Source organism: Pantherophis guttatus, chromosome 5, assembly GCF_059756535.1.
Source record: "Pantherophis guttatus breed Tessera chromosome 5, ASM5975653v1, whole genome shotgun sequence".
Lineage (NCBI taxonomy): Eukaryota > Metazoa > Chordata > Lepidosauria > Squamata > Colubridae > Pantherophis > Pantherophis guttatus.
In genome coordinates, this window is record NC_142067.1 from 70550949 (window position 1) to 70573679 (window position 22731).

Sequence of the window (22731 nt, forward strand, 5' to 3'; positions counted from 1 at the left end):
TTTTGGAACCATTGCAGTTTCAAGAGTCCTACTTTCTTGAGAAGATTGGAGAGGCAAGACTTTACATCAAGAAACAGAGAACAAAGCCAAAAGTGCAGAAAAGAAATAAATAAAACAAATATAAATAAAATTTTCTTTCAGAGCAGATATAAGTATATATTTACATTAAATTCTTACAGTAAGTTTACAATATATTTTTATTTTTATTATCTATCACTTCTTCTAATCATCAAATCCATATTTCATTTTTTCTGTTTCATGGATAAAGTTCAAAAGGAATTTCCAATCATCATTAAAATAAAACAATGTCTTTTCACTAATCAAAGCTATCAATTTTGTCATTTCAGTCAGCTCCATCAACTTCACTACCATTCTTCCATTCTAGGTAATGTCAAATTCTTCAATGTAAAAGATAGTCCTTGACTTCAATGGCAATTGGGACTGAAATTTCAATTACTAAATGATGATGCCATAAAGCTCACATGATTGCAACATTTCAGGACAGCAATCCCAGCACTCCATATTGTTATTGTTAACTGAATTCCACTGGCCATTAGCCAAGGACCTACCTCAATCCAAGTCATTTTCAGCTTGGCTCCTCCCAGCCTTGAGCCTTGATTTCCAAGGTAACTCTTTGAAGATAAAGGACTGCCTCCCTTTCAACTTCTCCAACCTGCCTATTCTACTCCATATCTTTTGACTGCCCTGCACTCTGTCTGGTAGTGTGGCAAGTTATCCCAGAAACATGTGGCTCTGGGGCTGCTTGCCTTGCTGTGTCTCAAGGGCTTTTTGGTATGCCATAACTCTGGGCTACAACAAGGAAACCACTGCATTCAACCTTGGGAAGAAATCCTCATGTATCCAGTCACAGCTGCCTTGGAAAGTGCCAGCTGCACTAGTATGACCCAGTATGGTAGTGCAAGTGGCACAAGCTAGAGCTGCCCCAGGAAACCTCCACCACCTCATCTGTTCAAGCTGAAGGCGCAGAACTAGAAAGCCGATTCTAACAATATCCTGAAAATTGCACAATTATCAATTACTGTCTTTTATCTTTTTCACTGCTTTTATCTATGTGATGAGAGTTGATGGAGTGAGCACCCTTCAAATATAAAGATTTTGATGCCATCTCAAGGAAGTTGCTCTGCGTAAGCAATTTGATGACATTCCTTTCAATTTTCAAAGTGCTCCAGTTTATATCTTTAGGGAGGGGATCAGGTGACCTACTAGTTAAATTTAACCAGCGATATTAAAAGTATTAGTATTTGGTGACTAATATGCTGGTTTATATGCCTGATTTTATTTAGTCACCAAATATTTTCTCAACTTCCTAAGATGCCAAGTTACACCAGAAGAGCAAAATGGAATATTTATTCAAAGTCTTGTATGAAATGTTCCTGGTTAATGCTTTAGCTCATCATTCTTAACTTGTTCCCACTCGATACTCCATTCCATCACTAGTCTTATATTTCCTTTTCTTCTGGTTTTCTTTGTTTTAATTTTGCAAAATATTCGTTGTACTTCTGAAAACTTTAGGGTTCCCTTGAGCATGCTTTTGCCTTGTTCTCAACAACCCATATTAGTTTCTGTCAATATTCTGTAGCTGAGTTTGCTCATAGAAGGACTGATGTAGAATAGCAGACATATAACTCACTTGAATTTTTAGTTTATTGGCTCTTCTGTAATGAATGAAGATATTCTAAATCAAATGAAATCTAATTACTCTGACTTTACTGGCATAATAGCTCTAACAATTGGGCTATTAGACTATTAAGCAATAGGCTTAATAGCTGTAGCTCTGGGATTGGTAACCTCTTAAAATAAGATATTATAAGTACAATCACACTCTATTACAGAGGGAAGAAATGGTGGACATCTTAGGAACCAATGTGTGCACGTAAAGAGATTTTAACTAAGAGTTAAAAGGAGATGTATAGAAGATTGAATACTGGTTAATTCCCTTAGAACCACAGCTAAGTAGCACATATCTACAAAAAGGAAGTCAAAGGCTAAAGCAGAACTAATACTCTTCGCTTCAGTGTTTTCCCAAAGGAGAAATTATGGTTAAATGAACCCAAGGAGAACAATTGACATAAAAAGGGAATGATAACCCAACGTAAGTAGAAATATCTTTAGGTTATACCCATCTATCATAAAAAAAGTTTGTTTCCAGAACAAGACCAATTATATCTGAAACTCTAAAAGAGCTTGCACTTTCATCTTAGAGTCTTTCTCTCTGGAATCTTTAAAAAAATATGGAGAGCAGGCATTTATTTATTTTTTTGCCTAGATCTAATACCTTACTTTTCTCTCCATTGAATTTCATTTTGTTAAATAGGGCCCAGTGTTCAAGTCTGTCAAAATCCTTCTGGGTCTTGAGTCTATCTTCTGGGGTGTTGGCTATTCCTGCCAGCTTGGTGTTGTCTGCAAATTTGAAGAGATCCCCTTCTATTCCCTCATCTAAATCATTTATGAAGATATTGAAGAGTACTGAGCCTAGAACAGAATCTTGGGGTATCCCAGTGCTTATTTCCTTCCATGTAGATATAGTTCCATTAAGGACTATACATTGAGTCCGGTTTGTCAGCCAGTTACTAAATCCATCTGGTGATGATGCTGTCTTTTGGAGTTAGGTGGCTAATAAATTCAAACAAACAAACAAATAAATAAATACTATAGAATCTAACTAATATTAATAGTTAGAAGTAATATCAAACTTGTTTAAGAAAGGGACATGCATAAAATGATATGGAATTGGCTAATTGCAGAGATAATCTGCTATTGTGAAGGACTGTTAACAACTCTTGGTGAATGGATTTATTAATCCATAATTTACTGCTAGTAGTTTGATTATGAAAAGGGCCAGAAAAGAGAAATAGATTTGCAAGTTTTTTTAAAAAAAGTTTTTTTTATTTTATAAACAAACAAACAATACATAATCAATCATTCAGTGTATCTTCTAAATACATCTTTTGTGTCTTCTTTTTACTCCTCCAGTATTTATCATATCTTAATATTATCATTTCATTTATTATGACATTTCCCCCAATTTCTTACTTCTCTCTTAATACATTTATCTATCTTTTTATTTTATTAAAAATTATACAACAATTTTATCCCCACACAACCTTCAACCCCCCTCCCCACCCCCCCACCCCGACTTCCCAGAGCAAAAACTAGATATAACATTTAACAAACGTAAACTAAAATATGCTAACTTACTACAAGATTCAAAACTCCCTCATACTCTTTAACTCCCCTTTTAAAAATTATTCATCAACCTTCCTTTTATAAATTCTCTTATCACCTTTCACATTTGTTACTAAAATCCTTTCCATACCTTCTTTTTCAGCATTACTCCCTAATAAAATTCTAAATTAAACATTTTAAAACTTTCTTTAAAACATGTCTTTTTTTTAAAAAAAATATTATTTTAGGTTAAACATTTTAAAATCTCTTAATACATCAATAAGACATTCTTCAAAATATAAGTTTCAAAACTTTTTTAAAAAGCTATCCATTAAATTTTAAATTAACCATTTTAATACTTCAATAAGTTTTAAAAAGCTATCCAATTTTAATTAAGCCTTTTTACTACAATAAAACATTCTTCAGAATATAACCTTAAAGATACTGTTAATCCATTGGGTTAAGTTATTTCTAACTCTTGAGTTCATTCTTCAAAATATAAATTTCAAAACTTTCAGGAAGCTATCCATTAACTTTTAAGTTAACCATTTTAATACCCCAATAACTTTTAAAAAGCTATCCATTTTTAGTTAAACATTTTTACTTCAATAAAGCATTCTTCGAAATATAACCCTCAAAAGGCTATCCCTTAAATTATATCCAAAACTAAATATAATAAAACACTTCCTTTATATCATTGTCTTAAGATAAACTTAAAAAATACTAATTTCAGTAAGCTTTTCAGATTTATTACTAAGATCCTCCCCAAAAGAAATTAATCTTCCATTCTTTTCTTTCTATATTTTTTCCAGTCCTTCTTCAATAATACTTTCTTTTTCAGCATTGCTCCTCCCCCTGCTTTTATTTTCGAAAATTTTTGAATTTGGATTTGAGGTTGATGTATCTTTGGAATTCGTTCTCTTCTTAGAATTATTTCCTTTAATTTGGAACCCCCATTTCGACTCTTCCTGCTTGTATAATCAGTCACTTCATTCCTTAAATATTGATTCTGTCTGTAAAGCCAAGGATTGTCACAGTAAAATTTATCAGTCTGCAGGAAAGAGTCTATATGCTGCTTTTCAGTTGATTGCATAGAAACCTCTACCAAAACCTCTGTTTCCAGTGTGCTAACCTCCATCTTAATCCTGACAGCCTCTTTTTTATCCTCCAAAGTCACATTAGCCTGGTTAATTTCTTCTTCTTTTCCAGCCAGCAAATCATTGTTATTCTCCAAATTTTGATTTTGAACAGCCCTTTTAATTGATTCTAATATAACAGAAGAATGAAAATTTAAGAGTTCTTGTAAAACCTTTACAGTCACAACTTGTGAGTTTGCTGACTCATATAATAATGATCCTCCATCCTTGATGTCAGCCATATTTCAATTTTCACTTTGAATTTATTCAGCTGTCAGGTCAATAAGTCCAATTATTTTCCACACAATTTAAAAGTGTAAATTAGTTGAGGTCAATACCATAGTCCTTTCCATTCCACTTCCACTTTAAATCTTTTACTTGATGTGTAATCCAGTAGCTTTAACAATGTTGCTAGCACTAACAAGCACTTTCACTAATAAGTTTCATTTTCACGCCCTTAGGCACCATTTCCCCCCCCTTTTAAACAGAGTTAAAGTTCAATACTTGCATTTTTTTTGTTCTCCTGATTTTGCTCTGCCAGCATCCAAGGTCGAAGGTTCTTATAATCCTTAAAATTGCATTGCTGGTGTGGTCGCGACACCTTGTTCTGCATAAAGCAGACTCATCCCGGATCCGGAGCACTGAAGGGCTTTCAGGGAGCTCTCACCCTGCAAACCCCAGGTTTTTTAAAAAAACCTGGGGGTCTAGGGGAGGTCTACCCAGACCCTTCTGCTCTTCTCTCCCCATTTTTCCCTGGGGGAGAGTTTTGAGCTGCCAGACAGCTGATTTTCGCTGTTCTAGCGGCTAACGGAGTCGCGGGGCTGGAGCTTCTAAAGGAGCATCCATCGGTGATCACGAAGCCACCGGAAGTCCAATTTGCAAGTTTTTTGAATCCCTATCCTTGGATAGCAAGGAATGAAGGCTGTGTTGGTTTAATTGGTTAGAGGTGATAAATTATAAATAATAATTATTTCTTGCTACCAAACCATAATCTTTCTTATCCTGCCTTTCTGGATAAGAAGTTAAAGTGTCTTGTGTGTATTTATTAAAAATAACTTGATGGCTGGACTTTTCAATAGCATTACATGAAAATAGGGAAATTTATGTGGAAAAATGACTTATGGATTCAGTGAGAAATATATGTAATTTTTCTTGTCTTTTTCTTTTTTAAAAATGCATTAATTTAATAGTAGTTATTCATAACTTCCTTAGAAGGTCTCCACATTATCACTATGTAGTCATCTTTCAGAGACTGCCCAGTATGTTATTAAAATGTAGATTTCTCTTTTATTTCAGTTTCAGCTCAATTATTTCTTATCAGATAGTATTTCTGCAGACACTTTTCTTATAAATCTCTTAACTCCTTTCAAAGCAAAGTTCTATCATGGTCTCTAGAAAGTAGAGCAGCTGCTCTAATAATCCTAGTACAAAAGACAGGATAGGAAAAAACAAGTTCCACTTATTTTACAAACTGATACATTACTTACTGGAGGCCACAGACCCCAGTAGTTTTCTCAGTGAAAAATAATGCTGTTTTTAAATAGCAAGGGATTAAAAATGTTCATGTCACAGAAATTGTGTGGCAAATCTTATCTGTAACATCAATCGGTCTCACAGCAACCTTGTCATTGTAAGGTATGCTACTGTTGTGGCTCCGTTACCGGAGCCTGTGTCATCGTCAGGAGAGGACTCCAAGAGTGAAGGGGAGGAGTTGGCAAGGCCTCCCTCTCCAGGACTGGAAGGATGCAGTGTTAAGGGACGCTTTCCAGGATGGCCTCTCCAAAGACCTGCAGGACGAGCTGGTTCGGGTGGAGGCGCCTCAGACCCTCGACGCCCTCGTAACGCAGTGTCTGTGCATCGACGCCTGCTTCCAATGGCGCAAGACCCGCCGGCCTGTCCAGGAACCCCCAATCGTTTCTGCACCCCCGCATCCTGCACCAACAGTGTCCCGGGTCACCCTGCGTTTCATGGCGACAGCTGAGGAACCCATGGAGCTTGGAGCAGCCAGACCGCACCTGACGGCCCAGGAGCGTATGCAGAGATGCCAAGGGGGATTGTGCCTCTATTGCGGAGAGGCTGGACATTTTGCCATGTCGTGTTCCAGGAAGCGAAGTGGGGCGCTCAAGCCTGTTCTGGAATCTCGGTGTGACCAGCCAGGAAATGGAGCAGGCCCAGCCTAGGAGAAACCCTAGGCCGGGCGCGTGTCAACACCCCACCGGACTTAGCGGATGTGGACTGTGAGCCCCCTCGGCACCTGATTCTGGACACCTGGGTTTTGTTGGCCAACCGGTCGGAGGGGCTTCAAGCGCATGCGCTGGTGGACTCAGGGCCATGATGAACTTCATGGACCAGGCCTTTGTGGCCCATTTTATGGTTCCCTTGGTTCCAGTGGACCCTCCGTTGAGGGTCGAGACTATTGACGGGTGGGAATTTGTAGTGGGGCGCATTAAGTTCATGACTCAGCCTCGCCATTGGGGCCCATGAGGAAGCGATCCAATTTTATGTAACGGCGGACCTGCATTTCCCGCTAGTCTTGGGAATGGCCTGGCTTTGGGCCCACGATCCGCAGGTGGCCTGGGCGAGGAACGCCATCTCCTTCCTGAGCCTGCAGTGCGTCAACCACATCTGCCACACCTGTGCCGGCCAGGACGTCTCCACCCCTGCCATCTCCTTGCCTCCTGAGCTGATGCCCTTCGCCGACGTGTTCAGCAAAAAGGAGGCGGACCGCTTACCCCCACATCAATCCTATGACTGCCCGGTGGACCTGATCCCCAATGCGCCACTGCCCGTGGGACACCTGTATTCCATGTCGGAGCCCGAGTTGGCCGCCCTACGGGACTTTCTAGACAAAACCTTGGCCCGAGGGTTCATCCTGCCTTCGTCCTCCCCTCTCTCAGCCCCGGTCCTCTTTGTGAAGAAGACGGGGGACTTACGCCTGTGCTGCGATTACCGCCGCTTGAATGCCATCATGGTGCGGAATCGCTACCCCCTGCCGCTCATCCCAGAGCTGATGGAGAGGTTGTGGGAGGCCTCGATCTTCACTAAGCTCGATCTCCAAGGGACCTACAATTTGGTGTGCGTGCGAGAGGAGGACAAGTGGAAGACGGCATTTGGCACCCAATACGGCCACTTCGAGTACACCGTCATGCCGTTCGGGCTGACTAACGCCCCCGCAGTCTTCCAGCACCTAATGAACGACATTTTCTGGGACATGTTGGACCGGTTTGTGGTGATCTACCTGGATGACATTTTGATCTATTCCCGGACCCAGGAAAGCCACCTCCATCATGTCCACCACGTCTTACAACGCCTGCGGGAGCACCAACTCTATGCGAAGTTGGAGAAATGTTTCTTCTTCCAGACTTCCATAGAGTTCCTTGGGCACATCAGCTCCCCTGAAGGGATCGCTATGGACCCGCGCAAGGTAGAGGCCTTGTGTAGTTGGGAACCCCCTCGTCGGGTGAAGGACGTCCAGCATCTGCTGGGATTCGCCAACTACTACCAGACCTTCATCCCGGGCTTCGCCACCCTGACCTTGCTGCTGACCCAACTCCTTCACAAGAAGGTCCCGTTCCAGTGGGGGCCCCCGCAGCAGCAGGCATTCGAGATTCTGAAGCGAGCCTTCATCACGGAGCCTGTCCTGAGGCACTCCAATCCACATTGTCCGTTCATGGTCTAGACGGATGCATCCAATGTGGTGATTGGGGCGGTGCTGTTACAGGCTCCGGTGGATGGCGGCACTCTTTTTCCCTGCATGTACCACTCACGGAAACTCAATCCTTCTGAGCGCAACTACACCATCTGGGAAAAGGAGTTGCTGGCTATCAAGGCCACATTCGAGGATTGGCAGCATCACCTCGAGGGGGCCCAACACCAGGTGGAGGTGCGGACGGACCATCGGAACCTGGAGCACCTCACGACGGCCAGGAAGTTGAACCAGCGGCAGATCCGGTGGTCGTTGTTTTTCGCCTGGTTCAACTTCCACGTGATTTATATTCTGAGCAGCCACAACCAGAGAGCAGATGCTCTATCCCGCAAGCCAGAGTACTTTTGCCCTAAGGACTCCCTTCCCCCACGGACGGTGCTGCCAGCGGAATCCTTGGCCGCGGTCCAGGAACTGAAGGACTTGCGGGCTCAGGTGCTGGAAGCGCAGTGCTGGGATGACTGGTCGCAGCAGCGGAAAGTGGAAGTCAGCCCTGCGTCCCCATGGACTTTGGAGGAGGGCTTGTTGAAGCACCGGGGCCGGTTGTACGTGCCCACGAGTCCATTCCCAGCCCTCGTCATGAATCAGTGCCATGACAACCCCGCAGCGGGACATTTCGGGTTCTTTAAGACACTGAATCTGGTGACGCGGACTTTTTGGTGGCCTCAGGTATGGGACGACGTGTACACATACGTGACGTCCTGTGTGACATGCCGACAGGCCAAAGCCACATCCGGCCCACCTCCTGGACTCCTCCAGCTGCTGCTGACACCGGAGAGACCGTGGGGAGCCATCTCCATGGACTTCCTGACGGACCTGCCACCGTCCGCTACGTTCACAACCGTCCTCGTGGTGGTGGATGCGTTCATGAAGATGGCACATTTTATCCCGTGCCATGGACTACCATCGGCCCACACCACAGCCCGCCTGTTCCTGCAACACATCTTCTGCCTCCATGGCTTGCTGGACCAGGTGGTTTCGGACCGCGGGGCCCAATTCATGGCCCGCTTCTGGAAAAGCCTGATGGCCGCGTTGGAGACGCAGGTGTGCCTGTCGTTGTCGCACCAGGGGAACAGAGGAACAGAGGAGGTCATTGGCATCCTCGAACAGTACCTCTGCTGTTTCATCAACCAGCAGCAGGACAACTGGGCCGAGTACCTTCCCCTGGCGAAGTTCGCCTTTAACAACTCCCAACACACCTCCACCCAGATGACTCCATTCCATGCCAACGCGGGATACCACCCATGGCTTTTCCCGCTGTCCATCTCGGACTCCCCTGTTCCCGAGACCCAGGACTTCCTCTCGGAACTGCAAGCAGTGCAGCAGCTGGTGCGGCGGCAGCTGATCCGGGCGAAGGAGGACTACAAGCGGGTCGCCGACCACTCTCGACGGGCGACGCCACCACTGGAAGTGGGCGACTGGGTATTGCTGTCCACGAAACACCTCCCCACGGACCGGCAGGTAAAGAAACTCGACCACCGTTTTATTGGTCCCTTCCCGGTCGAGGCGGTCATCAACCCGGTGGCCTACCGGTTGACTCTGGCACGCTCCATGCGACTCCACCCTGTTTTCCATCGGTCCCTTTTGGTCCCTGAAGCCCCAGCGTGCCACCTCCAGCGTCCGACGACTCCTGCCCCCCGAGCCCCAGTCAACGAGGACATCTCCTCGACATACGAGGTAGACAGCATCCGAGACTCCCGTTGGCTGAAGGGGCGTTTCCAGTACCTGATTGCCTGGAAGGGGTATGGGCCCGCGGATTTCACTTGGGAGGATGCTTCCTCCGTCCATGCCCCTGACCTGGTATGGGCCTTCCATGACCAGTTCCCGTCCCGACCACATCCCGACCGTCAGCCACGGGGGAAGGGCCCTGCGGTGGGGGATAGTGTTGTGGCTCCGTTACGGAGCCTGTGTCATCATCGGGGACTTCTGGCGGTGACCTCAGCGCATTAGGAATGAAAGGGACGGGGCTCTGTTCCTGGGTTCCTAACAATCCCACACTTGGAGCCGAAACAGGCGCTATTGATCCCGTAGAGATCAATAGTTTAAAGGGGAACATCTTAGGACCTCGGAGGAGATCGCAACTCCTTCAAAGGGACAAGATAAATCCCTTAATCCAGCGCGAGGAAAAACCACCCTTCCCAGGCTGGCCAGAGGCGCTGACAACTGCGTGAGTGGAAAGTGAAGATTGATAAAGAAAAGAAGTCATCAATAGGAGACTAAATTTTAAGAAAACCCAAAAATCATTGTATAGCGAGAAGTAGATGCTGGTGGCAGAGAAGGACAGAAAAAGAGATAAGAGAAGCGGTGACGGAAGGATTGAATGGAGCCATTTTGAACAGAAGGTGACAGCGCAAAATTGGAACAGCCGAAGTGAATGGAGAGAGCGTGAGGAAAATATTCGTTAACTACGAAAAATAAAACTATACTTAAGCATGATTTAAAACCTCGATACTATTGGATACTAGTAACGTGGATAGCATCGAGTAAATTGAGTTGGACAAACATAGAGCAAGAACAGATAGTGTAATATTGAAAGGAACGGAGAGAAAGTGAGGAGTGTGGTGTGTTGGAGATCGGAGGAAGGATTCTGGACGGACTCGCATAAATTGACTGCTTCAGATTCTATTGACATCGATCGGATTGATTGGGCTGATCCAGACAACCAGAGAATGAAATAGATTGTGCAATAGTGTGGAAAGAAGTGGGATAAACTACGAACAATATATTGGAGTGGATTTTACAAATTATCGTCATTTCCGACACTTTTGGTGACATTTCTTTCGAAGACTAGGATATAAAGCAGTGGAACTTTGGACTATTTGACTCTTAAGCATCGAACTATTTGGATATAACTTTGGACATAACCACGACAGAGGAAAAGTAGCTGATTAACTGGAGGAAAGTTGGACATTCAGTGAACAGGAATATACGAGGAGCTATATTATATCTTTGGATTTGGATCTTGATCTTAAAAGGGTGATTTAGATTTTGGAACGGTGATTGACTGGAAGAAGAATAAGACTAAGAAAGAACTAGAGGAGTGAGGCAGGGCTGCCTGCTGGGCCCTACTCTTTTTAACCTTTATATAAATAATATCCCAGCACAGCTGGATGATCTTCTGACGCACAGCCCCCAAATAGGCTCTAGATTTATTAACGTATTAATGTATGCCGATGACTTAGTGTTGTTTTCTAGAACCCAAATAGGAATGAGGAAACTTCTTGACAAGCTCACACGTTACTGTACTGCAAACCACTTGACTATAAATGTAGCTAAATCAAAAGTTTTAGTCTTTGGCAATAAGAATAAAAAGCACAACTGGCAGATTAATGACACAAAAATTGAGCAAGTTACCCAATATACTTATCTTGGAATTGTTTTTTCCAGTGCAGGAGGTTGGACTCCGCACCATCAATACCTTTCTCAAAAGGTCAGAGCAGGAGCAAGCCTTGTATCCAAATTAAGTAAACGAATTCAACCAACCTCCATTTTACCTCTTCGTAAAGTCTTTCAGGCTAAACTTGTTCCAATCATGCTCTATGGTGCCGAAATTTGGGGTCTTACAGAGGCCCCCATATTAGAGAGAACTCAAAATAATTTGTTAAGGAGGATGCTTGGGGTAAACAATTCCACTTCAGCTGCAGCCGTCAGAGCTGAATTGGGACATTTCTCACTGTACACCTATACAATCACTAGGGCGGTAGCCTACTGGCTAAAAATGACCCAGATGGATGCCAGCAGACTCCCTAAAATATGTCTAGAGGAACAGCAGATTTCAAATCCTCAAAGGTATTCCTGGCTAACCTGGCTGTCAGAAATATTGAACCGATATGGCGTAGGGTTCCCGTTGTGTGACACACTGAACTAAGTTAAACAACGGACTAAAGATATACATGGGCAAATGGACATGGCAACCCTTTCAACTAATCATTCCCTTAAACTGCTGACAGCAGTTAAAACAACTTTCACTCTGGGAAAGTATTTACATTTAGAAATGCCATCAGTGGAGAGACAGTTATTTGTTAAGTTTAGATTTGAACTTCTAGATACCAACGTTAGATTCGGCCGTTATCGGAAAATCCTGTATGACAAAAGAATATGCATATGTGGGGTAAACGTCGTGGAGGACACGGCGCATATAATATTCGAATGTAGTCTCTATCAAGAAGTAAGAAAACAATATCTGTCCCCAATTATAAATAAATTTCCCCACTGGAATATAAGCCAAAAACTAGCATTTCTGTTGAGGGCTGACTCTCCTCCCCTGGTAAGAGCGATCACTTAAAAGAATGACGGCAATACGAGCCAGTTATATAAAAAAAAAATTTATCGATTGTAAGGAAGATGAGCTCAGTTAGAGAGGAGCTATCCTATTTGGGTTATCTAGTCTTGGCAACTTAGCTATTGAAATTTGATATTGTAAAATTTTAATGTCATCTATCATATATTTTTAGATTGCTATTTTTGTAACTGTTTTATCTTTTTCCCTTTTTCTTTTCTCTTTTGTTTGAAAAGGCCTTCGGGCTATTCAATAAACTATACTATACTATACTAAGAAAGATAAAAGATTATAAAACAAGACCGCTAAGAGAAACAAACGGACAATACAATTATTGCTGGTTTGGACTAAGTTTAATATATCAGTTTACAACGCAATAGAACTGGAAAATAATATTTAACAATTTATTAATCTTTTTTCCTAAGTAATTATAACGGAATAATTTGCTTATTTAAATCTAACTAGATAATTATAATATATTATACTTGATAAGTTTATTTATTTGAAGCTAATTAATTTAAGTAACTCAATAGAGATATAATATTTAAGATAATTAGAACTTGATTGGTAAAGAGGCATATATAGAAGATAGAAATTGATATTGACTTGATTCTAGAACCAATATAAAACTTTTAGAGAAATATATTTTACTGTTTAATTAATTGAAGAATAAGGTAATTAATGAATTGCTAGAAGCTTGTTCTTTCCCCGTTGTTTCCTCCTTTCTTGCCTTCCCTCCCCCTGCTTTCCTTACTCCTTTAATTAAATTAGCATATTATTGATCAGAGGCACTCTCAAATACTATTTTAATAACAACTGTATATTTAAGCTAGAAATACAAATCAGGTGATTGAGAATTGTATGAAATTGTGGGCAAGAATAGTAAGCATAATAGATATGGCAACTTGAAGTACATCAACCACGATTAAAACAACTAAAAAGATATCCCCAACTCAAACATTATTGGTAGCCTCCCCTGCACAGCAGAAGACAGGGGAAACGATAGACAAAGAGAAGACCAATACTATTATAGGGATGCAAAATATACAAGCGGCCCTTGCAATGATTCAAGAAGGAATGAAAAGAATGGAAGATAAGATGACTCTTAATCATGACGAAACCAAAAGGAATCATGAACAAATGTGATTAGATGTAGGGGAAATCAAAGATGATATTAGAAATATAGACTTCCGGGTTGGCTCCGCAGCGCCATTGACGGTCTTTTTAGACCACCGCCCCCGCGATCCTGTTGAGCCATTCTGACAGCGTTAATCAGCTGTCAAACGGCTTGAAAATCTCCCCTTCGGGAAAAGAAGGGGAGGAGAGCAGGTGGGTGAGGGTAGAGCTCCCTGAAAACCCCTGGATTAATTCCAGGGGTTAGGAGGGTGAGAGCTCCCCGTTCAGCCCACTGAAGCTCCGGATCCGGGGGGACTCTGTTTTTTTTACAGAGCTAGGCGTTGCGTCCAATTTCTGCTGTCAAACAGAAGATTAAATGATTTCAAAAAAGCAGGCAGAACAGAAGCAGGAGGACAAGCTTTTTGCAAGTATAATACTTAACTCTGGGGATACAATGTTTCTAATTGGTTTTTCTGAGCTGGAAGTAAAGATGGCGTTTCTTTGTTGCGATTTTAAAAGTGAAAGTTAGAAAGGAAAGTCTTCGCTAATAGACTCATGCTCAGAGACTGGCTTTAAGTTGTTGGAATAGATTTTGAAGAGCGGTTTGGGAAAAGATTATTTCGTTTGGTGATTTATAAAGAAATTGCTGAAAGCTGCTCAAAAGGATGGCTTTGACTTTATGATTTTATGGTTGTGGGAAGAAAGAAAATCTTTTAAAAAATAAAATGGCTTCTAAGAAAGAAGATCCTGAAAGTGCTGGAAGCTATTTGGAGGTGTCAGAAATGGAACAGTTGTCTGATTTACAGAGCTATAAGGATTTTGATGCAGAATTTACAGAATTCATAAAAGAAGCCATGAATAATCATACTGCAGCTATAAGTAATCAAATAGCAATTCTTAAAGGGATAACAACAGAAATGACTGAGGACACAAAAATAAGTACGGAGCATGATGACAACTCAGGAGATATTCTGATTGCAGCAGAGAAGGTGGAAGAATCTTCTCAAGAATTTTCGAGCTTATTCTCTGCTCTTTTTGAAAAAATTGATAGAATCTTTCAAAATTACGACTTGGTTTGGAAAAAAGTAGTAAATGATCAGACTTTCGAAGTTTTAGAAGATGAAGGAGATTTGCCAGTGGTATTTACACATTTAATAGAAAAGAAACAACTGAACTTTTTTTCACAAACTCTTGACAAACTTTGGTCCTACAGACGAAGGAATGAACTGATTTATATAAGCAAGAAGAGGCGATTTGGGGGCTCTAAATCAGAGGAAATTTTCTTAAAAAGGGGACAATCTTTGCAGTTACATCAACCTCAAATTAAAATGAAAAACCTCCTCAAAATAGAAGTAGGAGGGATGCAGAAAGACTGGAAAAAATATAAAAAGAAAGCAAGAATGGAAGAATGGAAGATTAACCTTTTCTTTTGGCTTTGTAGTTGTTCTACTCATGGTTAAAAATGATTATGTTTTAGGTGTTATAACTACTGAGGGGGAAAAAGTATAAAGTTAAATATTGATTTTTAAATATGATGCATTAATGGTTGAATGTAAGATTAATCCTTTTTGGTTTTCTAGTTTATGTATTAATGGTTAATTATGTTGATGATTATCTTTAAAATTCTAAAAGTTGGAGGGAGGAATAATGAAGGGGGAAAATTTAGGAACCTTAAAAAATGTAGAAATTTAACTACTGAATATCTAAGGTTTATTTTTTGTTATGAGATTTTAAAATATCTGAACTTTGAGAAAAGTAGGAGGGGGAAAAATGTTTTTGCAAATGAATTGAATACTTTACTGATATATTAAGAGAATTTTTAAGGTTTGAATGTTTAATATTTGTTAATGGCTTTAAAACTTTTAGAGTTATTGGATTATACGCTACTTTGAGTCTATAAAAAGGGAGGTTGATGAAATTGTAAAAGGGGAGTTAAGGGGTATTGGGAGTTATTAAATCTTACAGTTAGCTAGTTTATTTTAGTGAATGTTTGGTGAAACCTATGCCCTGTTTTCTGTTCTGGGAAGTCGGGGGTGGGGGGTGGTGAGGAGGGGTTGAAGATTGAGTTTACCAAGGATTGATTTTTTTTCTTTTTCTTGATGATAGTTTGAATGATTGTTTATATTGTATACTTGTTTGATCAGAAAATAAAAACTTTTTTATTGAAAAAAAAAAGATGATATTAGAAATATAGATGAGAAAATAGTAAAAATCCAACAAAACATTATGGATAATGAACAGAGAATTTATAAAGTGGAGAAAAAAACGGAAGCCACAGCCGTAAGACTGGAAAGGATGGAAAACCAACAAGCCACAAGGAGCCGAGATACCGAAGATGCATTGACACTGCTTGAAATGGAGAAGGCATCCTTCTACCTAAGGTTCCAAAACATAGAAGAACAGAGAGATGAAGACTTGGGCGAAACTATGATCAAAATACTGGCAAAGGCGACACATAAAGATAAAGATGAAATAAGGAATGGAAAATCTATAGAAAATCTATAGAACCTTCACAAACTATGCAAGAAGGAACAAACTCCCCAAAGAAGTACATATTAGGTTCACAAAGAAAACAATGAAAGAAGAAATATACAAAAAAATGAGAGAGGAGACAAATAAAGGAAGGGAAGTTTTAACTTTAAAACAAGTACCGAGAAGGGCCAGGGACAGGAGAAGAGATTATAACTTCTTAACGAGACAACTAAATAAGCTCAAGATAAAATTCAGATGGCTCATACTGGAAGGGGTACTTATTTCATGGGAAGGCGGAAGATTTCGAATAGACACCATAGAAAAAGTTCAAGACTTTGTCGACCAACACTTAGGATATGAAGGAGAACAGGAAAGTAGAGAGAGTAGAGAGGAACTAAATTCCAGTGATCAAGAGGTACAAACAATAAGCAAGGAGGACAGGAAGCAGAGGAGGGGAAGGCCGGAGAAGGAGGAGATGACGGGGATTACACAAAGAGTTACAAGAAACACTACAAAACTCAAAATCAAGGACAAATAAACACTAGCAGAAATGGAAGAAGAATTAAGACTTATTTCTATAAATATAAACGGACTATACACACCAAGTAAAAGACACCAAATATTTACCAAATTGCAAAAACTAGGGGCAGACATAATTACATTACAAGAGGTACACATAAGAAAACAACAGAAAAAATGACTTGAAAATAAAAAATTAGGAACAATATACACATCTTTAGGCGATTGCAAAAAAAAGGGGAGTGGTGATATATGTCAGAGACCACATAAGAACCAAGCTGATTCATACGGATATAGAGGGTCGAGTGTTAATGATAGAACTAAAGTTGGAAACAAAAATAATACTATTAGTAGCAATTTATGCTCCAAATGGAAACCAAATAGATTTTTACAAAAAATTACATGATAGATTAAAAGAGTTGGATTATGAAAACATCTGTATTGTTGGAGATTTTAATTCGATTGCAAATCAATGAGAAGATTATCATAGTAATAGAAAGAATAAAATTAAAAGGAAGACATTACCACAAACATTCAAGGATTTGGCACAAGAAATGAGTTTACACGATACCTGGCGAGAATTAAACACCAAAGTAAAACAATATACATATTTCTCTGGCCCACATCAATCGTGGTCCAGGCTGGATATGGCTTGGATGACACCCCAACTAAGTAAAGAAACACATGATGTAGAAATCATGTCTTGTACATGGGCCGATCACAATCCTATCAAAATAGTTTGGAAAGGCTTCCGAAAACAGAAAAGATGGAAAATGGATACAAGTATAATAAAGGAAAAAGAGTACTTACAAATGATAGAAAAGGAAATGAAGATATTTTTTCAAATCAATACAAAGGCTCAAATGTTGTTACAGAATTTATGGGATACGACAAAAGCCTATATTAGAGGCCTAACCATTGCATACGTGGCAAAAAGGAAAACAGAGAATTAGGAATGATCTATTGGAAGAAATTAAGATAGAGGAAGTCAAATTACAACAGCATCCTAATAACAAGATAGTGCAACAAAAACTTAATTTGGCTAAACACAAATTGAACTTAACCACAAAAACTGAACCGGCACAGAAAATAAGGATGGCAAAGCAGACCAATTTTGAATATGCAAATAAAACCAGACGCTGGTTGGCTTACAAACTGGAAAAAAGAACTATTCATCAACTCCAGGACGAATCAGGAACCTTACACCATACACATTTGGAGAAGAAAAACATAGTTAAAACATTCTTTCAAAAACTCTACAGACAGGAAGATGTCCCAGAGGACCAAATTAGAAAATATCTCCATAAAACCAATTTCACACATTTTGAAGAAGAACACAGAGAGATCTTGAACCGGCCCATAACAATGTTCGAACTGATTGAAACCCACAAAAAACAAAAGAGCAATAAAACCCCAGGACCAGATGGAATTCCTACTGAATTTTATAAACTCTGTCAACAATCAATAGATGAAACAATGTTACAAGTATTTAATGCAGCATTACTGACAACGGAAATTCCAAAATCCTGGACAGAGACTATCATCACATTAATACACAAAGAAGATACAGACCCGAACCAAGTTAAAAATTACAGACCAATCTCATTACTCAATGTGGATTATAAACTATTTATGTCAATTCTAGCAAAGAGACTCAAAGCAATAATTCATAAATATATACATCCAGATCAAAATGGCTTTATACCCAGGAGACAAATCAAAAACAATTTGAGAACGATTATAAATATTTTGGAATATTACGATCAAAAGATAGATAAAGAAGTAGCCCTAATCTCACTTGATGCCCAGAAGGCCTTTGACAACTTAAATTGGTCCTTTCTCATAATACAACTGGAGTTGATGGATTGTGGAGAGAAATTTCTCAAATTGATAAAAAAAATTTACTCTCACCAAACAGCAAGAATCTCAATAAATGGCGACATGACACAAACTTTTGATATCCAGAAAGGAGTACGACAAGGATGTCCCATGTCACCCTTACTATTTATAATAGCTCTGGAAGTGCTTTTGAATGAAGTCAGGAAGGAAGAAGATATCCAAGGTCTTAAGATCCGGGGAGAAGAGTACAAATTGCTTGCATTCGCAGATGATATAATTTTTATTTTGGAAAAACCGAGACTATCCGGACCCAGGTTGATGGCAATGATAAAGGAATATGGAGATGTTGTGGGCCTCAAAATAAATAAACAAAAAATGAAAGTACTAACGAAAAATATGAACCAGACACAGAGGATGAAATTAGAAGAAGAATTAGGAATCCAAATAGTAAAGAAGATAAAATACTTAGGTATTTGGTTGACGGCAAAAGCTACTACGATCAAAGAAGACCATTATACTAAATTATTAAAAGAAATCAAAAAAGATTTGGAAATTTGGAATAGACTACAACTATCATTGATGGGTAGAATCGCCTCAATAAAAATGAATATACTGCCAAGAGTATTATATCTATATCAGGTAATACCAATACAGCCGGGAAGAGACTTTTTCAAGAATCTCAACCAATTAACAATGACATATTTATGGCAGGGAAAGAAGGCTAGAATCAAGATCAAAGCTCTACAAGACTCATGAGACAAAGGAGGCCTGGCACTATCAGATTGGGAGATCTCTTACAAGGCTGCAGGGTTGGTCTGGATTAAAGAATGGATGAAATTGGACGATAAAAGAATTCTATACTTAGAAGGCTTCGATCTGGTGCGAGGATGGCACGCCTTCCTATGGGACGGACCGGACAAACGACATATGTATTTCCAACAACATATAATTAGGGCTTCATTATTTAAGATTTGGCAGGAAATTAAGAGAAATCATTATATTAGAATTCCAAAATGGTGGTCCCCAATGGAGGCATTGATACATCCAAATACTCTCGAGATAGGAAAGATGATGCAGTATCAAGACCTATTAAATCAGGAAGGCAAATTTATCCCAAGACATCAACTCCAAGACGGTGGCATAGATACTGATAGGTGGCCCTATACCCAAATGCAATCAAGATACACAACAAACAAAAAACAATATGGAATTGCGGACAACCTAAACAAATTGGACAAGATCTTACATGGACCGGAACAAAAGATGATAACCAAAACATACAATTACCTTTTTAGATATAAATTATTAGAAGAAATAGTCAAGGAAAACATGATTAGGTGGGCCAGAGATATAGGCCACAACATTCAATTGGCAGACTGGGAGAAACTTTGGTCACAAAATATTAAAATGACAAGGGCCACAACGTATAAAGAGAATCTCATCAAAATGTTTTATAGATGGCACCTACCACCGGCTCAGTTAGCGAAAATGTACCCAAACGCCCCCTCATCTTGTTGGAAATGTAAAACCAAAAAAGGGACATATTTTCATGCTTGGTGGAAATGTAAAAAGGCCCAACAATACTGGCAAGACATTAAAAAAATGATTGAGGAAATAATGGATCTACAAGAAGCAGACAGCCCAGAATTCTTTTTATTTGGCATGATAACAGCACAAATCACCAAAGAGACGAAATATATTATTATACACATTCTGACAGCAGCACGATTACTATTTGCTCAAAATTGGAAATTAGATCAACTCCCAACCAAAGACAAAATTATCTCAAAAATAACAGAGTGTGCCGAGATGGACAGATTGACGCTGGAGCTCCAGGACAAAAAGGACAAATGACATATGTATTTGTATTACAATGTATGGCACCAATGGTACCAATGGCTGGAAAGGAAAATAAACACAAAAGTAGATAATAATAATCAGGGTGAAAGATGATTAGCAATAAGGAGAAGATGTAAAGTTAGCATAAGTCTTAAGTAGTTGAATTAAGAATCAAATATTATTCTCTTATGAATAGATAATGAAAAGAACCAGATACACTGTTGATGACAAAAAGCATATATGTAGAATGTTGTGTGGGTGTGGTGGGTGGTGGGAGTTCTGTTTGGTTTGTATTGTCTTTGTATTTTTGTTTATATTTTAATAATAAAAAATATTTAAAAAAATTGTTTCAATATTCAATGTTTCAATATACTATTCTAATGCCAACCACTATATTATTTAAAAATACAAAATAACTCTATTCATATTCTTTGCTTTCATCCAATCTATATAATTCTAGTATTAATACACATGTTTATATTAAAATATGTTCTTTTCATTATTTAATTGCTCGACGTTTACCAATCACAATATTATTTAAGCTTACTTAGTAATACCATAATTCATAATTATAATCATAATACCATAAATCATAATTCAAACATACATACATACATACATACATACATACATACATACATACATACAAGTAGTCCCTCAATCCAGGGGTGAAATGCTCCCGGTTCGGACCGGATCGCCCGATCCGGTAGCGATAGAAGTGGGTGGTTCAGAGAACCGGTAGCAAAAATCCCTGCAACCCCCATGCCCAGCTGAGCCACGCGATCATCAGAGGCTGTTTTTTTTACTTTTAAAAGCATTTTTTCTACAACCTCTTCGGCCGAAAAAATGTTTTTAAAAGTTAAAAAAAAAAAAAGCCTCTGATGATCGTGTGGCTCAGCTGCGATCGTCAGAGGCTTTTCAAAGCATTTTTTTCTGCAACCCCTTCAGTTGAAGAGGTTGTAGGGAAAAAAATGCCTTTAAAAGCCTCTGGCGATCCCAGATGACTTGCCTGATTGTCAGAGGCTTCTAAAAGCATTTTTTTCTGCAACCTCTTAAGGTTGTAGAAAAAAATGCATTTAAAAGTTAAACAAAAAAAGTTGGTCATGCCACCCAGTCACATTACACCCCCCCACCAAGCCACACCCACAGAACCGGTAGTAACAAATTTTAGATTTCACCCCTGCCTCAATCTCTTACTGAACACATTTCTATCTCTGTTCTAATTTCTCCTCTTGCCACCATTATAAAAAAAGGAAAGAAAAATATTTTTTGTCTTTCTTCCTTTTCCTATTAACCTTCTATCCATCATCTCTTGCCCACATCCATACTGTAAGTGATTTTGGAGAAAAAACTCATTGAGAGTTTGGAATAAAAGAGAAAGGGGGCCCCAGACAGAAAAAACTTTTTCTCCATGCTACAAGGCAGCGAGGGAAAGAGTGGGTAAACAAGGGAGAATTGCACAAAGAAAATGTGATTGTTAAAACACAGCAAAAAGAAAAGAAATTGAGGTGGAACACCTGAAGAAAGAACAAAAGTTGGAGAGGGTGGAGCTGGCGTCGCAACGGTATGACGGGCGATCTTGAAGCTCCAAGATCGCTGTCGATATCTTCATCGCTGAACGGTCCGTTTTTGAACCTCACCATCCTGTAGAGATGGTGATAGTGGATGGCACATTCTGTTGATCCCAGGGACACCGCAAAGTCCCTGGTTGATCCAGGAGAAGCCCTTTTTTCCGGTGACGAAGAGGCAGCCATAGACGCTGCTAAAGTTGGGACAGCTCCGGAATGGAAGAGATCGAGTGAAAGTGTGTCAGCTTGGTGAGAGAACTTTTAAATAGATTATTTGAAAGAACACCCTGAGGTCTTAAGGAAGTTAAAATTAAAGACAGAAGAAGAGGAAACAGCGGAATTAAGCTTGAGTTGAAGGTAGTTTTTTCTTATTTTTCGATTTATTTCTACTTGTGGATGCTTAAGGATAATTTTATTTTGTAACTCAGACTGGACTGGAGTGGATTGGAGATTTTCGCTCTATCTATTTAAGTACTAATTTTTTAGTGCCTTTTTAGTATAAATTTTTTTATTTATTTTCTTTTTATCTATTTTTTCTTTTTCTCCATTTTTATTTTATGGTGTATTAAATAACAAGAAGGCAGGGAAGGTGGAGAAAATAAGTAGCACTGCCATCTAGTGGATTGGAAACATTGTTGCCTTTTTATCCTTTGGCTTAAGAAAGTAACAACTGAGCCTAGTCATAGATAAGATAGTGGGAAGAGCATCAAAGACTGTTTGCAGGATTGTTTACTCAGGTGCTCTTCTGGGAAACTGTCAGTGGCAGGAGTCTGAGAATGAAAAGAAGAAGATTACAGTGACTCTGGAAAGAGAGCTGTAAATATATATTTGAAATTCAACAAAAGAATTTGTAGTTATTATACAGTGGTGGATTTTTCCTTCAGACAGAAAGTATGTTTTTTTCTCTCTTTTCTTTTCTCGTTTTTTTTCTTTTTCTGATGCTACTTCTCCACTCTCCCTTTATTAAATTACTTTTAACCAGATTGTGATTTTTTGAAGGACTTCTAATTTTTCACATACATAGATTTTTTTCCTAGTGTTTTGAACTTCTTTTCTTTTTTGGCATTTTTCTGT

General features: G+C 39.5%; 1 protein-coding gene and 1 pseudogene across 2 annotated transcripts in view; one reads left to right on the forward strand and one right to left on the reverse strand.

The window, feature by feature from the left end:
- IL1RAPL1 (interleukin 1 receptor accessory protein like 1) overlaps window positions 1-22731 on the reverse strand; it is a 2053286-nt gene that overhangs the window by 567696 nt on the left and 1462859 nt on the right. The gene's annotated exons all lie outside the window — the stretch shown is intronic.
- LOC148113456 (uncharacterized) lies at window positions 7462-8654 on the forward strand (annotated as a pseudogene).